The sequence below is a fragment of the Podarcis filfolensis genome (genome assembly GCF_964270895.1).
Source record: "Podarcis filfolensis genome assembly, chromosome: 15".
NCBI lineage: Eukaryota > Metazoa > Chordata > Lepidosauria > Squamata > Lacertidae > Podarcis > Podarcis filfolensis.
This window is the reverse complement of record NC_139618.1, coordinates 29,720,468-29,738,458: the sequence shown is the minus strand read 5'-3', so window position 1 is coordinate 29,738,458 and position 17,991 is coordinate 29,720,468. Positions and strand designations below refer to the sequence as shown.

The 17,991-nt window shown below is 43.5% G+C and overlaps 1 long non-coding RNA gene across 1 annotated transcript in view; it reads left to right on the top strand.

Moving 5' to 3' along the window:
* The first annotated feature begins 6,466 nt into the window (after window positions 1-6,466).
* LOC310750811 overlaps window positions 6,467-17,991 on the top strand; it is a 47,924-nt gene continuing 36,399 nt past the window's right edge. Inside the window, exon 1 of the long non-coding RNA XR_014542299.1 lies at window positions 6,467-6,571. This is a non-coding gene — a long non-coding RNA (uncharacterized lncRNA). The remainder of the gene's footprint in view (window positions 6,572-17,991) is intronic.

Sequence of the window (17,991 nt, the reverse complement as noted above, 5' to 3'; positions counted from 1 at the left end):
CCTCTTCCGTGTTTAAAAAGGAGGAAAAGTAACTGAAAATTGAAACAAATTTTATTGCTTAAATTGTGCTTGAAAGGATTGATACAAGTGGAGACTGTTTCCCTCTAGAGGGAGCTTTTGAAACTGTTACAAGAGTGGAGCTGGGGATTCTCCAGCTGCAAGATAAGAAACTGTGAGAATCAGAGATTGACCTTGGACCACTTAAGAATGTCGACAGAAGAAGCCTTAGTGATTGGATTTTGTAAGATAAGCTATTCGCTGGAACAGCTCCACAAGAAGATGGATGTTATGACTACTAAAATTGATAACTTGGGACAAAAAGTGAACATCAATATAGAAATTATTCAGGATTTGACACAGGAATCTACCTCGACAGGACAAATTAGGGAGAAGACGAAGGAGAAAGTTGTTGTTGTTGAACCTAAAGTAATACAAGTGGGGGCCCCAGCCTTAAAGAGGCAAATTGAGGACTATAAGTTGAGGCCTTTTATGATTGAATATAGAAAAAGTCAGAATTTGAGGATCGGAGCCCTGCTTGGACTGGAGAAGGAAAGTTGGATAGATCTTTTAATGCAGGGATTTACTGACCGTTGGGACCTGGATTTGGGTCAGGAGGTGATTGGAGTTGTGGGGGCCTTTGGATTTGGAGGAATTTTGAAACATGTTCTGAAATATTATATGGACCTTAGTTTTAACTATGGAAAGTTGGCTGACCTGGTGAGAAGGAATAAAAGCATTGTTAGGTTGGAGACTCCCCGAGATCTGCTCTTCAGCATCAAAGAATATGAAGAAGACCTGCAGAAGGGACTTGGAAAAGAGTGAAGAGCCTCGGACAGAAGATCTCCAGGTTGATGAACTATATGGAATTGACGGAAAGGACTGGCAGAATCCGAGACCAGGGAGAAGAGATGGTGGAAGAAGATTGGAAAAGTTTAAAGTTTATATATAGAAATATTGTAAAATTAATGAGTGTTAGAAAAATGTGGGAATGAAATTTTATGGCTTTAGTAGAAATGTTATAAGGAGTTAAGCATAAATAAGTACTTTAGCATTAATGGAAAATAAGGTTAAAAATATGTTAAGATACTTATATGACAAAAAATAGAGAAAGATGGAAAGGAACTGCTGAAACAATTAACAGAAGTGGAATACAAAAAGGGAGGTGAGAGGAGGTCGATGAAACAAGGGAATGAAAGATAGAGTATTGAAATGGTATGATGTATGTTTTTAAATTGTTGTTGTTTTGTCTTGTTTAGTTTAATGTGTTAAGGTTGCGTTTTGCATTGTTTATATATTGTATTGTTGTTTTTTCTCTCTTTTGTTTTTTTCTGGTCTTTTTTCTTTTCTTTTTTCTTGTAAGTTTTAAAAGTAATAAATATTATTTTAAAATTAAACTCTGCCATCTGCTTGCTGAAGGGCTCTTGCACTAGTGGACATAGAAAGTTGGATACTGCCCATTCTGTGGTTTATGAGCTGTGATGGCTTATTCTAGAGATTAATTGGGTTCTTTTAGTTTGTGTGTGTTCATTATGAAGTCAATTTTCCATTTCTGCCTTAGTCTGCTATTTCCCCCCTAAGAAACTTTTTTTGAAAAAGGTATTTTAAAGGTTAATATTTGAATATGTGTTTTCTGCATTTATAAATGTCTTTTACTCTTCAAGTATGCATTTATAAATACATATTATCCTTAAAAGATGTGTTTTGTTCTTTTCAACATGCATTTTGGTACTTTCATTTTTGAACCACAAATACATGACAAAATTTGGGGATGGTGGCAGCATGCCTAATTATTTCACAGGGATGGAAAGATACTTCATCAATTACTTTAGAGAACGGGTATAAAAAGCTGTATTTATAGCAGTTTCTGAGAAATGTATTCACTATTTGTGCACCATAAGAGGGCAAACAGAACCAGAAGTGTGGTGGAAATTTATGCTACATATGAATAATCAACCTGTTCAATTTCTTATACCCTATAAATACGCATTTGTTCAGAGAACTTTGTAGTAATCTGCTTCTCTCTCTCTCGTGTGTGTGTGTAATTATAATTTGTTGTTGCTGTTATTGTTATATTTCAGATAGTATGTACTTACGTTTTCCTTTATCATATAAAAATATATATTTTCATGATGAGGAGGCAGGAAGTGCAGAATCCAAAGTACAGTGGTACCTCAGGTTACATATGCTTCAGGTTACATACGCTTCAGGTTACAGACTCCGCAAATCCAGAAATAGTGCTTCAGGTTAAGAACTTTGCTTCAGGATGAGAACAGAAATAGGGCTCCGGCAGCGCGGCGGCAGCAGGAGGCCCCATTAGCTAAAGTGGTGCTTCAGGTTAAGAACAGTTTCAGGTTAAGTACGGACCTCCGGAACGAATTAAGTACTTAACCTGAGGTACCACTGTATAACTGCAGAGGCAGATTTAGGGGAGTGCAACTGGGTCGCCCACACTGGGCATCAAACCAAAGAGGCACCACAGAGGGCACAGCCACAATGACAAACAATGGAAGGCAAGAAGCAGGGGGCACTGAATTTTGACACCACACAGGGCGCCAATGGAATTTTAAACCCAACGTCCACTTTATAACTGCTTTCTAATTCACTTACTAATTCTGGAGGCATGGAACAAACTCTTAAAGCTCCCCAAGCTTAGGTTCCATCTGCCCTATCCTTTTAAAGCCCTCTCATACTGCTTATGGCTTTCCCAAAGAACCCTGGGAACTGCAGTTTGGTGCTGAGAATTGTTAGGAGGTCCCTAGTCCCCTCCCAAAGCTACAATTCCCAGAGGGATCGATTGTTAATAAGAATTATAGCTCTGTGAGGCAAGGGGATAGGAGTCTCTTAAAGGCTCTCATCCTTAACAAGCTACAGTTTCCAGGATGCTTTGACAGAAGTCATGACTGTTCAGAAAGATATGGGGACTACTTTAAATGTATAGTGCAGGAGTGGTCTTACTGCCAAATTCAAGTCATCAGATGATGCAGTCATCCATTGAGGAATATGCATGTATGAACCAGTCAGTGGAGAAGCACGGTTGGGTTCTCATGCAGTTAACATCAGCTTAGGTTGCCACATCAAACCAGGGAATCCAAAGAGATGTGATGATCAGTTTTAAAATAGCCAGAAAAAGTCCAAGCTTCACTTGGGGATGTCTTGTTTGAAGTGCACAGCAGTTGTGCTGCCATTAGCAGATCCACCACCATCAGAGAACATTCTTCCACCCCCAGAATGCCTTCTGTGCGCTTCCGATGCTGTCTAAGCATTTCTTGCACACACGCACAAAGCCCCTGTAACCATTTGGGATTCTCCACGCTCAAGAGTAATGAAGATGTAACTTGCAATATTTCAAAGCAGTTACATTACTTTTAAGTCCAAGCGCAGGTGCGTTTGACATGATTGTGATATTCATTTAATGTGTGTGCCTGTAATTAGGTTGATTTAATGGGGAAGAAGGGCAGCAAATTGCTTTGGGGAAAAGTAATCACATTGTTTTATTAAATTCCTCTTTTGTATCCACTTCCTTCCAGGGCTTCTTGCTCAAGAAGAAAAAGGCAGAGTTTGACTCGGCACACCCCAGTTATGTCTATTTATTAATATTATAATTCTATAAATCCAGTGGAATTTGGGTTTGCGTGCTGAGTGCAATACAGCCTGTACCTATTGATCTTTGCAATGATTGATCAGATGTCAGGGACTGGCTGGATGAGGAAGAGTGGTGGGAGCTGCCTGTCCAAGAGCTCCCTAGGGCACAGAAGAAGATGACTTAGATCCTGGTGGTGGGACACTAAAGAAGAAGAAGAATTTGGATTTGATATCCCGCTTTATCACTACCCTAAGGCGGCTAACAATCTCCTTTCCCTTCCTCCCCCACAACAAACACTATGTGAGGTGTGTGAGGCTGAGAGACTTCAGAGAAGTGTGACTAGCCCAAGGTCACCCAGCAGCTGCATGTGGAGGAGCAGGGAAGCGGACACAGTTCACCAGATTACAAGTCTGCCGCTCTTAACCACTACACCACACTACACCACTACACCACACTGGCTGAAGACTGAAGAGCAGTCTGCAGAGGGGACAAGCTGAGAGGTCTGAGAAGGAAGGGGTCTGAGTGATCAAGGGGTGTCAGGAGAAGGAGAGCCTTTCAGGACAGAGGCTAAGAGTCACAGTGTGAGCACAGACTCTAAGAGGAGTCAGAGGAGTAAGAGTAAGAATAAGAGTAAGAGTAAGAGGAGTCTAAGAGGAGTCACAGCAGCAAGACAGTCCCAGTCCAGCTGGCTCGCTTCCCTCACTGACACCCCGCATGAGTCCTGCACGCTACTGAGCAATGAGCTGGACAAGCCCAGAGGAGAAACCCTTGATGCAGCCTTCGTCTGCTTGGGAGGGATCCAGAGTGAGAGGTATAGAAATATACACAGCAGCCCTACTTGTTGCTGTAAAGAAGGGATGGAGAACCTATGGTCCTCCAGATGCTGTTGGACTACAAGTCACACCATCCCTGACCTTTGGCCATGCTGGCTGGCGCAGATGGGAGCTGGAGTTATACAACATCTGGAAGTTGGAGTCCAACAGCAGACTCACTAGCTTGACAGCATCACATGGTGAGGACCACTAGCTAGTTTGTTTAGGAGACGTTAGTGGAAGGTAGACCTACCCCTGAATATTAACAATAGCTATCCAAATTGAGCCCCCGTTATCAGAGGCAATGTGTCTCTGTTTCATGGATGCTGGGAGGAAGAAACAAGGCATCTTTCTATCCACTTTTTGAAAGACAATCCTGCGCTAGATGAAGGATTGGTGTGATTCACCAATCTAAGAAAGAAGAGCTCTGTTCCCTTCCCAGTAAAAAAAAATAATGCAATGCAAAGCAAAAAAGAAAATGTCTCTGCCTCCCATTGTACAACACATTTTTTAAAATTATTGTAAGCAGTCAATTTTTTCTAGAACATGATGAGAAATAATTAAAGGCTTGAGATATATTTAGGAAACTCCAAGATCGCATTGGTTGAGTGGGCGATTGCTTTGTCCCCTGCCTTCCTCCTCCCAACACATGCCTCTCCTTGTAATGTTAAACTCTGGTTGCTCTGTTACTGACATCTTATATCAACACACACAGTCCTCCTCCCTCCCTCCCTCTTTTTCTTTCTCTCCCTCTTTCTCTCTCCCCAGAAAAGCTCCTCAAAGCCCTTGGGCTCATGAATAATTCAAGCTGACACGGTGCTTGGTTCAAATTAGTTTGGAGGAAACGCAGAACCTACAGAATGGGCAAGCGTAGGTGGCATTCACAGATGTGCGAATCCCCCCCTCCAGCCTCCAGGACTTGCAGATCTCTCCACTTTGTCTGTCCATACCTCTGATTCAATATCACCCTTCTTGTTGTGTTAGTAATGGGCATGCACCGGACACGAGACAATGGGGTTTTCCTTTGCTTTTCGCTTGCCATCCCCAGATCTCCCAGATCAACAGCTCCATCATTTTTACTGCACACACACCTACGCTGTTTTTGTACAAGACACACATCTCCTTCTGCATGCCTCTTGTCTCTTCTTTCTTAGGTAACTTCGGAAATGGATTTGTTAGGAGAGGCAAATTTAACCAAATATTCAGAGCAGAATTGGTGTCAGGGTCTCTCTCCTAAGGATGGGCAACCCCGTGCATTCCATCTTGATTCACCTGGGCAAACTCAGTGCCCATCAACCAGAAAATAGCTCAATAAACACAGATGGGTGCATGCTGTGTTCCTATTGACATCACTGGGTCTGGTTCTCTCCATCCATGACTTGCCAACCCCCCATACCTGGTTTCTGAGCTGGTGGTGGCATTCTACTGCTTGGGAGTAGGTTGGATCTGGACTTGGTTTTGATTGTCATTCTGCTCAAAGTTGACCATTTGCCATTGGGTGGTAGTGGTGGTGAGTGGGCAGGAGGAAAATATGTCTGTAAATCCAGATTAAATGTTACAAGGGGGCAGAGGAAACAGCAAGCTTGGTTACACACACGTGTGTGTAATGTGTAGGTTTCCCTCCAGACCTTCTATGGACCACTGTTTCTAGCCACCACTGTGCCAGGTTACAGCCACACCATACATTTTAAAAGCCCTAATTAAACAATAGCCCTGCTCCTCAAATTAATTGAGTAGATCAGGACAGGAGAGCTTCTTCACACAGCTTTGGTATAAGACACTTTCTGCTCAGTAATTGAAAGCCAAACTCTCCATAGTTCTCATACAGTTCTGTACTTAAGGGGAATATTTCCTCCTTCCCCTCCACCCCCCATGCACACAAATTACTAATTAGGGGACTTGATCCATATTCTAATACCGAGGGGGGATAAGGAGGATTTAATCCTTTGCCCTTTCTGTGATCTCTCTCCAGATTGCTCGTCTTCCTGTATCTACAAATTGTATTGCCCAATTTGTCCCATAAAAATGAATGGGACCTTGCCCTGATCTGCATCTATGTTAAAAATATTTTTCTACTATTAAAGCTTTGTTTCGTATATATACTTGAGCTGTTTACTTCACTGGATGAAAAGACAAACTCTGCTAAAGAAAGAGAATGTGGAATATCTTATACTGGGTGTGTAAGGAGATATTTCCCTGACACGAGGACTGGTTTTTAGTTGCACACAACCTCCACAACAAAAACCTGAGTCGCATGTGGTTTGGCCCTAACCCGCTGTTATTACAAGCCCATTTGGGCACCCCCATTCTGCTCACATGGGAATCGGTGTTATAAGCTCCACCTGGGCTTGCAACAGGACGTAAATTTCTTTTATGACCTGTGTTCATCGCTTGGAGCGGCGTTTCCCTTCCACTGCAGTTCAGCTTCTGACAAAAAACAAAATCCATTATTTGTCTTGCTGTCATCTGTAGTGGAGTTTTACACATTTCATTTCATTATAATTATGTTATTCCACCCCGTTCATTTCAGTGCAAAGGAAATGCAATGCAAATAGGTGAGGGAGTCATCATGTGTCATTTGAGGACTGAAAGCAACTACTACTGATTGCATTTGCTGGATTGATTTCTGTTCGAGACATGGCATACATAAGCAAATACCTGCAATTTCCACTCCTGTTTCTGTTCTGATAAGAGCTTTCCAGCATCCCTAGCTCCACCCTCATGCATTGCTACCTGCATTGTGCTCCAACTCATGGAGAGCAAAGTCGGAAAGGAGGAGCTTGTTGCCATACTCACAGAGGTCCATGCACATTTTCAAACCCTGCGAGATCAGGATTCTAAATTGCATAAAGGTAAAGGTAAAGGGACCCCTGACCATTAGATCCAGTTGTGGCCGACTCTGGGGTTGCAGCGCTCATCTCGCTTTATTGGCCGAGGGAGCCGGTTTACAGCTTCCAGGTCATGTGGCCAGCATGACAAAGCCACTTCTGGTGAACCAGAGCAGCGCACAGAAACACTGTTTACCTTCCTGCCGGAGCGGTACCTATTTATCTACTTGCACTTTGACGTGTTTTCGAACTGCTAGGTTGGCAGGAGCAGGGACCGAGCAACGGGAGCTCACCCGTTGCGGGGATTCGAACCACCGACCTTCTGATCGGCAAGTCCTAGGCTCTGTGGTTTAACCCACAGCGCCACCCGCATCCCTCTAAATTGCATAGGGGATAGTAATATAGGAGTGGGTGGCAGAACTTAACATGCTTATCCCTGCTTGTTTGTTTCCGTGCAGGATTTAGACACAAGCAGAATGCCTAAATAGGACTACAGTCTTAAGAAATTATCAGTAGTGATGATGTTGTGATAAGATGGTAAAATGGTGACATTTCCAACCGTTTCCCCACTTCCCTTTGAGCTCCCCAACCTCATCTTCAGAAGCACAGAGAGCCCGAAGGGTGAGAAGATGAAGCTTAATGAGACAAGTTTTAAAGGTTACTCAGTGTAATAAACCCACACATTTTACTATTGTAACTTTTGAGGCATTTAAAACTTCAGGGCCATCCCAAGATGAGCCGTGTTGGCGCCAGCCTGACCCGCCAATTGCCACTAAGTGTTTTGCCTCTGGCATTATCTGGTTTCTCACATGGTAATGAAAGGTGGTGGAGTTTTCTCCTGCCACGAGGCTTTCTGCAACTCACCCGCCAACACTGCAAGATGAGAAAAGGGTGCCAGAAATAATTATCCATCTAATGGCACTGAGAGATAAATATTCAAACTTCAGTGCAAGGATGACTTTAAAGTGAGGATGACTGGTGGCTTTAAAATGTTATGAACTGTACGTGGGAAACCACTGGCTGAAGGTGGGTGGGATGCTGGCTTCAAAACTGTACCCACTGTGAAGCTTGCTGGTTCATTTTGTTTAGCTTGGATTCATTTCTAGTGCTGTGTCTGGCTTTTGAAGAGCCACTGTGAATTCTGGCTACAATCAATGGTGCCTGGTGCTCATCAGGACTGGTAGGGTCGGAGGCAAGGAGCTCAACAGCAGGTGGCGCCAGAGCCAATGTCAGGCAGAGCCAACTAATTCTAGCATTGTCCTCCCTGCTAAGTTCTACAAGAGCCACACTAAGACTAAGCTCACAAGCAGTGCCACCATACTTACAGCTAATCCAGGAGGAGACAGGGAAATGGGGTCTGGTTGGGGGCAGACAGAGGTTGGTGGGGCAGTGCCCAGTTCACCCCAGTGGGCCAGCCTCCACTGGCTGCAAAAAAAAATGACTGGGTATGAGGCAGGTGGGACTTGAATTACGCAGGGGTCAGCAAACATTTTCAGCAGGGGGCCAGTCCACTGTCCCTCAGACCTTGTGGGAGGGCAGACTATATTGGGGGGGGGGGTGAAATGAATGAATTCCTATGCCCCACAAATAACCCAGAGTTGCATTTTAAATAAAAGCACACATTCTACTCATGTAAAAACACACTGATTCCCGGACCATCCACGGGCCGGATTTAGAAGGCGATTGGGCTGGATCTGGCCCCCAGGCCTTAGTTTGCATACCCATGGATTAGAGGACACAGCCCTAGTAGCACAGAGCTGTGCGTAAGTGGCAAGGGATGTCAACTGAGCCTCCCTCGTGTAAGAGAACATTGACTTTCACTTCCAACAGACTCCTAGAACCTGCAACTAGAAATGGATAAATCTGACATTTTCAGTATTTTTCAGCTTCTAATTTTTCCAATCTTAAATGCAGTCTGGCACATTTCTGCTTTGCAATTTTTTAAAAAGTTCTTATTTAAATTCATCTGCATTTTAGTGTGCATTTCTTCTGATATACAGTACACAAATTTTGTATGCAATTTCACTTAATATATGCATTTTTGCAAGTGTACGTGTCATTTTCTGTTATATATACATGTATATGCAGTTTGCCTCTAATACAGTCATACCTCTTGCTACGTTTGCTTCATGATACTGTCCTTCAGGTTGCATCCCGCGGCAACCCGGAAGTACTGGAAAGGGTTACTTCAGGGTTTCAAGACTCGCGCATGCGCAGGTGCGCAAAATGACGTCATGCACATGCGCAGAAGAGGCGAATTGCTAGCTGCGCATGCGCAGATGCGCAGACATGGGTTGCGTTCCTCTCTGGTTGTGAACGGAGCTCCGGAACGGATCCCGTTCACAACCAGAGGTACCACTGTATAAGCATTATTGCACACATTATTCAGTGTGAATTTCTAAGGATATGTGAATTTTCGTTTATGTATTGTTTGGGGAAGGGTGAATTAGGTAGACTTGGGTTAAGTTATGAACCAAACTAAATTTATCCCAATTGATCATTGCTTCCTAAAGGGATGGCAAAGCCAAATTTTTTAAGGGGGGGGACAGAGTGGTGTGGTGATTTCTGTGTTAGACTAGGACCTCTGAGACCAGGGTTCAAATCCCTGCTCAGCCATGAAACTCATTGGGTGACCTGGAGCCACTCACTGTCTCTCAACCTAACCTAACTCACTGGATTGTTGCAAGGATAAAATAGAACCATGTATGCCACCTCGGGTTCCTTGGAGGACAGATAGGATATAAATGCGATAAATAAAATAAAATGTTTAGAGTGTGCTTCAGAGTTGTGAGACTGTAAGCTGTTACAAAGTTTTTTTATACTCCCTCTCGCCGTTCTCAAACTGACACTGATAGGAATGCTGTATAACATTTGCGCCGAACTTTCCAACGCAGCTGTCAATCACATTAAAAAGTGATACAGATATATTGATGTGGAAAGTATGCTGCAAGGGAAATAAATTTCAGATTCCAGAGATGTAACTGAACAATCCAGTTTTGTTTGTGTGTCTTTCCCCTCCTTTTGGCTTGATCAGATACTGGAATGACAAAGCTATGCTGCGGGATCAAATGAGGTCAACTGTAGCTTAGAAGTATGTGGTCTGGTAATGCCGAAGCCGACAAGGAAGTCTAGAACAGTGTGATGGGGTAGGGGGCCTTAGGGATGATAAGAATAATTTCTCCACTCTATTCCTCTGTGGTTCCACTGGCTTGATCTTCTCCAAGTCCCATCCCTGCTGAGCCAGGAGAATTTCTGAAATTTGTTCTCAAACTGGCACCTGCGGAGTTTGACACCACTTTCTGTTCCTTTACAGTTCATTTGCATCTTCTTAAGGAAGCTTCCTCTTTATTATGAACGGGCAGATGAGTTTACCAAAACACTGCAATGAAGCAACTGGGTTGGGATGTACTCAGAAGCTACTTGTAGGGTGGGAAGGAGCTAGTAATCTAGCATCCCGGCAGGTGGGTTACTGTGGCTCACTGGGATGGAGGGGTGAGGCAGTGAAGAGATCTTGATGGTGCAAACACACCAGCAGAACCAGTCCAGCACTCCTGCTGGTGGAGTTAACAACAACAACCACCATTTTTTCTCATGCCCAGGGCAACCCAAAGCAGCTTGTCGTTTAGTCGTTTAGTGTTGTCCGACTCTTCATGACCCCATGGACCAGGGGAGGCACTCCTGTCTTCCAATGCCTCCCGCAGTTTGGTCAAACTCATGCTGGTAGCTTCAAGAACACTATCCAACCATCTCGTCCTCTGTCGTCCCCTTCTCCTTGTGCCCTCCATCTTTCCCAACATAAAGGAGTTGTTGTTGTTGTTGTTGTTGTTGTTTAGTCGTTTAGTCGTGTCCGACTCTTCGTGACCCCATGGACCAGAGCACGCCAGGCACTCCTGTATTCCACTGCCTCCCACAGTTTGGTCAAATTCATGCTAGTAGCTTCAAGAACACTATCCAACCATCTCGTCCTCTGTCGTCCCCTTCTCCTTGTGCCCTCCATCTTTCCCAACATCAGGGTCTTTTCCAGGGAGTCTTCTCTTCTCATGAGGTGGCCAAAGTATTGGAGCCTCAGCTTCAGGATCTGTCCTTACAGTGAGCACTCAGGGCTGATTTCCTTAAGAATGGAGAGGTTTGATCTTCTTGCAGTCCAAGAGTCTCCTCCAGCACCATAATTCAAAAGCATCAATTCTTCGGCGATCAGTCTTCTTTATGGTCCAGCTCTCACTTCCATACATCACTACTGGGAAAACCATAGCTTGAACTATACGGAACTTTGTTGGCAAGGTGATGTCTCTGCTTTTTAAGGTGCTGCCTAGGTTTGTCATTGCTTTTCTCCCAAGAAGCAGGCATCTTTTAATTTTGTGGCTGCTGTCACCGTCTGCAGTGATCATGGAGCCCAAGAAAGTAAAATCTCTCACTGCCTCCATCTCTTCCCCTTCTATTTGCCAGGAGGTGATGGGCCCAGTGGCCATGATCTTCGTTTTTCTGATGTTGAGCTTCAGACCATATTTTGCACTCTCCTCTTTCTCCTCACTGTTTTGCACGTCTCCCTCCCTGTATGCAATAGTGATGTACCTGCTAGGAAACCCCACTCAGTGAGCCATTTTTGATTCATCATCTTAGGTTCTGTTTTCTACATTATTTTGTGGAGGGGGGGTTGTTGTTGTTGTTTTTCATTTTAAGAAGTCCTCATGAAAATTCACCAACATTTTAGTGCAAATTTCTTTTTATACATATAGTTTTGTATGGCATTTTGCCGAACACACACACATTTGCAAGCAATTTGTTGGGCAGCAATACGTTTCATTTTTGTATATTCTTTTCACTAATAAGCTACATTTCTATGCACACTTTATTTACCATATACATTTTTTGGACAAATGGCTTTGCAAAATGTGGAGAAGTGCACATTTTGAAGGATAACTGTGTTTCTGTTAGGTAGATTTGCCTTTAACTGGAAACGGGATCAAATTTCTCCTCTGTCCCTCCCTGCTTCTACTCAGGTAGATTCCTATCACAAAGTAGAGGTATGATTTTCCAGGGTTCTGCATTGCAGAGGGACCCTGCATGAATATAGTAGCATAGCCTCACCCTCCAACTTGCAGAGGGGCATGGGCTGAGCTAGTGAAATTATCCCCACAGGGCTGCCTCAAGAGGGCTCCCATTAAAATTCTTCCTAGGTCATTGCTTCAATGGATACTGGAATTCCAGATTCAGGGTTTTGCATATTCCTTAGCTTGTTGGTTTTAAAGCAGAGAGTCTGGCCTACAGGTTTAGTAATGGCTTTCCATGTGATGTCAACGGCTTCTATTGGAAATGTATGCAGACCTTTTTATTTTTTACCTGAAGGCTTTGTAAGTGATTGACAGTCTCCCTGGAGACTGGAAACTTGTGGAGCTTATCATTGATCCCAGGCAGGATAATTAAGAGCAGAAGGCCTCCAAAATATGTCCACCCACACAGAAAGAAACCTTGCTTTGCATAGGTCTATCATTCATGGTAGGTAGGTAGGTAGGTAGGTAGGTAGATGATAGATAGATAGATAGATAGATAGATAGATAGATAGATAGATAGATGATAGATAGATAGAGGGACCCCTGACCATTAAGTCCAGTTGTGACCGACTCTGGGGTTGCGGCACTCATCTCGCTTTATTGGCCGAGGGAGCCGGCGTACAGCTTCTGGGTCATGTGGCCAGCATGACTAAGCCGCTTCTGGTGAACCAGAGCAGCACACGGAAACGCCGTTTACCTTCCCACCGGAGCGGTACCTATTTATCTACTTGCACTTTGACATGCTTTCGAACTGCTAGGTTGGCAGAAGCTGGGACCGAACAATGGGAGCTCACCCCATTGCGGGGATTCGAACCGCCGACCTTCTGATCGGCAAGTCCTAGGCTTTTGGTTTAACTCACAGCACCACCAATGTCCCTAGACAGATGATAGACGATAGACGATAGACGATAGACGATGATAGACGATAGACGATAGACGATAGACGATAGACGATAGATGATAGATGATGATACAGTGGTGCCCCGCAAGATGAACGCCTCGCAAGACGAAAAACCCGCTAGGCGAAAGGGTTTTCCGTTTTTCGATGCGCTTCGCAAGACAAATTTCCCTATGGGCTTCCTTCGCAAGACGAAAGCCCATAGGGAAATCTCCAGGACAGCGGGGAAGCGCAGCGCGTCTTCCCCACTGTCCTCGGACCTCCTCCGAAGGCTGGCGGTGGGGCGTAGAGACCTCCTCCCGCCGCCAGCCTTCGGAAGGCTCCTCCGAAGGCTGGCGGTGGGGCGGAGAGACCTCCTCCTGCTGCCAGCCTTCGGAAGGCTGCTCCGAAGGCTGGCGGCGGGAGGAGGTCTCTCCGCCCCACCGGCAGCCTTCGGAAAGCTGCTCCGAAGGCTGGCGGCGGGAGGAGGTCTCTCCGCCCCACCGGCAGCCTTCGGAAGGCTGCTCCGAAGGCTGGTGGCGGGAGGAGGTCTCTCCGCCCCACCTGCAGCCTTTGGAAGGCTGCTCCGAAGGCTGGCGGTGGGGCGGAGAGACCTCCTCCCGCCGCCAGCCTTCGGAAGGCTCCTCCGAAGGCTGCCAGTGGGGCGGAGAGATCTTCTCCCTGCGCCAGCCTTCGGATGGCTGTCTTGAAGACTTGCGGTGGGAGGAGGGTTTTCCTTCCCACCGCCAACATTCAGAATGCTGTTCTGAATGTTGGCGGTGGGGAGGAAAAACCCTCCTCCCACCGCAAGCCCCGGGAACAGAGGAGAAGCGCTGCGCGCCTTCCCCTCTGTTCCCGGACCTGTCCTGAAGGCTTGCGGTGGGAGGAGGGCTTTCCTCCCCACCGCCAACATTCAGAATGCTGTTCTGAATGTTGGCGGTGGGGAGGAAAAACCCTCCTCCCACCGCAAGCCCCGGGAACAGAGGAGAAGCGCTGTGCGCCTTCCCCTCTGTTCCCGGACCTGTCCTGAAGGCTTGCGGTGGGAGGAGGGCTTTCCTCCCCACCGCCAACATTCAGAATGCTGTTCTGAATGTTGGCGGTGGGGAGGAAAAACCCTCCTCCCACCGCAAGCCCCGGGAACAGAGGAGAAGCGCTGCGCGCCTTCCCCTCTGTTCCCGGACCTGTCCTGAAGGCTTGCGGTGGGGAGAAAAGCCCTTCTCCGCACCACCAGCCTGGCAAGCGGTCTCCATAGGAACGCATTAATTGATTTTCAATGCATTCCTATGGGAAACCGTGCTTCGCAAGACGAAAAACTCACAAGAAGAAAAAACTTGCGGAACAAATTAATTTCGTCTTGTGAGGCACCACTGTAGATAGATAGATAGATAGATAGATAGATAGATAGATGATAGATAGATAGATAGATGATATACCGTATTTTTCGCTCTATAGGACGCACCCGACCATAGGACGCACCTTGTTTTATTTTTTTTTTTTAATAAATTTTTATTAGAGTTTTACAAGAGAAAAAAATAAAAATTTACAGAATAAAAAAAGAAAAACCACAGATAAAAATAGGCAATACAAAAAAGAAAACGCACAAAATACACAAAAAACAGCTAAATAAGAAAAAAAAAGAAATTAAAAAGATAAAACAAATCCATTTTTCTCAATATCCTCAAAGTCATATGCTTGTATCCTTGACCTCCTCACACCTCCCCCCTTTTGTGTTCCCATTTTCATACTTAATTCAGCAAATTCTTACCCTTTTTCAAATATCTTAACTTTGTGTCATAACATATTATACCTCAATATTTTCAACCATTCATCAATACATTTTTTACATAATCTTATTAACTTTTGTCACTAGTTACCACTTATTACCAATCCAAGCATAATTTTAACATTCATTAATTTTACAGTATTTCCGAAGATAGTCTTTAAATTTCTTCCAGTCTTCTTCCACCAACTCTTCTCCCAGGTCTCGGATTCTGCCAGTCATTTCCGCCAATTCCATATAGTCCATCAGCTTCATCTGCCACTCTTCCAGGGTGGGTAGCTCTTGTGTCTTCCAATACTTTGCGATAAGAATTCTTGCTGCTGTTGTTGCATACATAAAGAAAGTTCTGTCCTTCTTTGACACCATTTGGCCGACCATGCCCAAGAGAAAGGCCTCTGGCTTCTTAAGGAATGTATATTTAAATATTTTTTTCATTTCGTTATAGATCATCTCCCAGAAAGCCTTAATCTTTGGGCACATCCACCAAAGGTGAAAAAATGTTCCTTCATTTTCTTTACACTTCCAACATTTATTATCGGGCAAATGATAGATTTTTGCAAGCTTGACTGGTGTCATGTACCACCTGTATATCATTTTCATAATATTCTCTCTTAGGGCATTACATGCCGTAAACTTCGTACCTGTGGTCCACAACTGTTCCCAGTCAGCAAACATGATGTTATGACCAACATCTTGTGCCCATTTAATCATAGCAGATTTAACTGTTTCATCCTGCGTGTTCCATTTTAGCAGCAAGTTATACATTCTTGAAAGTGTTTTAGTTTTGGGTTCTAACAATTCAGTTTCCAGTTTTGATTTTTCCACCTGGAAGCCTATTTTTTTATCCAAATTATAGGCCTCTCTTATTTGAAAATAATGCAGCCAATCTCGCACCTTATCTTTTAATTTCTCAAAACTCTGCAATTTCAATTTATCTCCTTCTTGTTCCAATATTTCCCAATATTTCGGCCATTTGGCCTCCATATTGGACTTTTTCAGTGCCTTTGCTTCCATTGGTGACAACCACCTTGGGGTTTTATTCTCCAGTAAGTCTTTATATCTTAGCCAAACATTAAACAATGCTTTCCTGACAATATGGTTTTTGAATGCTTTATGAGCTTTGACCTTGTCGTACCACAAATATGCATGCCACCCAAAAACGTTATTGAAACCTTCTAAGTCCAAAATGTCTGTGTTCTCAAGAAGCAGCCATTCTTTCAGCCAACAAAATGCGGCCGATTCATAATAAAGTTTCAGGTCTGGCAGGGCAAATCCGCCTCTTTCTTTAGCATCAGTTAGTATTTTAAATTTTATTCTAGGCTTCTTGCCCTGCCAGACAAATCTAGATATATCTCTCTGCCACTTCTTGAAACAGTCCATCTTGTCCAAAATTTGCAAAGATTGAAACAAAAATAACATCTTTGGCAGTACATTCATCTTAATAGCCGCAATTCTACCCAACAAGGAAAGCTTCAGGTTTGACCATATCTCTAAATCTTTCTTCACTTCTAACCAACATTTCTCATAATTGTCTTTAAATAAGTTTAAGTTCTTAGCAGTCATGTTAACCCCCAAATATTTAACTTTCTTTACTATTGTTAAGCCTGTCTCCTTCTGAAACCTTTCTTTCTCAATCGATGTTAAGTTTTTCTCAAGAACTTTGGTTTTTGACTTGTTCAATTTAAAACCAGCCACCTGACCAAATTCTTGAATCAATTCCAAAACCCTTTTCGAACTAGATTCTGGCTCCTGTAATGTTAAAACTAGGTCATCTGCAAATGCTTTCAATTTGTATTGCTTGGCTCCGACCTGAATACCTTTAATCAAACGGTCCCTTCTAATCATGTTCAATAATACCTCCAGGACTGAAATAAAGAGCAATGGGGAAATTGGGCAGCCTTGTCGTGTACCTTTCTCTATCTTAAATTCCTCTGTCACCACATTGTTAACAATTAGTTTAGCCTTTTGTTCTGAGTAAATTGCACTTATACCATTCTCAAACCCTTGGCCCACCCCCATCCCCTGAAGATTTTTCTTCATAAAACACCAAGAAATATTATCAAAGGCTTTCTCCGCATCTATGAAAATTAAAACTGCTTTGGTATTTATGTTCACTTGCAGCTTCTCCAAAATGTTAATTATATTCCTCGTATTGTCCGACAGGTGTCTACCCGGGAGAAAGCCAGCTTGGTCCTTATGGATCTCTTCCAATAGTACTTTTTTTAACCTATTAGCCAAAATGTCAGCAAATATTTTGTAATCCACATTAAGCAGGGATATGGGGCGGTAGTTCTTAAGTTGCGTCTTTTCAGACTCAGTTTTCGGTATAAGTGTAATATAGGCTTCCTGCCACGACTCCGGTGCCTTTTTCCCCTCTAAGATCTCATTGCAGACCTCCTTTAGTGGCTGAATTAACCAATCTTTCAAAACCCTATAATATTTGGAGGTTAAACCATCTGGTCCTGGAGATTTACCCAACTGCATATTCTGAATGGCACCCTCCACTTCCTGTTCTGTAATTTTATCACTCAACATTGTCTTTTTTTCTTGAGAAATTTTTTGTAGTCCATTTTTCCTCAGGAATTGGTCTAGCTCAGCCTCTTTCTGTGGCCCTTGTGTATATAGTTGTTTAAAATATCTCTGGAAGCAGTTTTTAATTTCCAATGGATTCTGTATGATCTTTCCATTTACCTCCAAATTTGTAATAGTATTTAATTTCTGTCTTTTCTTCATCTGCCATGCTAGCAGTTTCCCACATTTGTTGGCCGATTCAAATGACTTTTGTCTCATCTGCTTAATTTTCCATTCCACCTCCTGATTTATCATTTTCATATACTGTACTTGATATAACTTAATTTCTCTCAGAATCTCTTGCGATTTTGGTTTTGCTCTTAATTTCTTCTCTCCTTCTTTTATTTTTTCCAAAATTTTATCTTTTTTCTCATTTTGGATTCTCTTCTTTATTACATTCTGTTGGATCAAAAACCCTCTCATAACCGCTTTGCCTGCGTCCCAGATTGTCCTTTTTTCAACCGTAGTGTTCAGATTTATCTCAAAGTA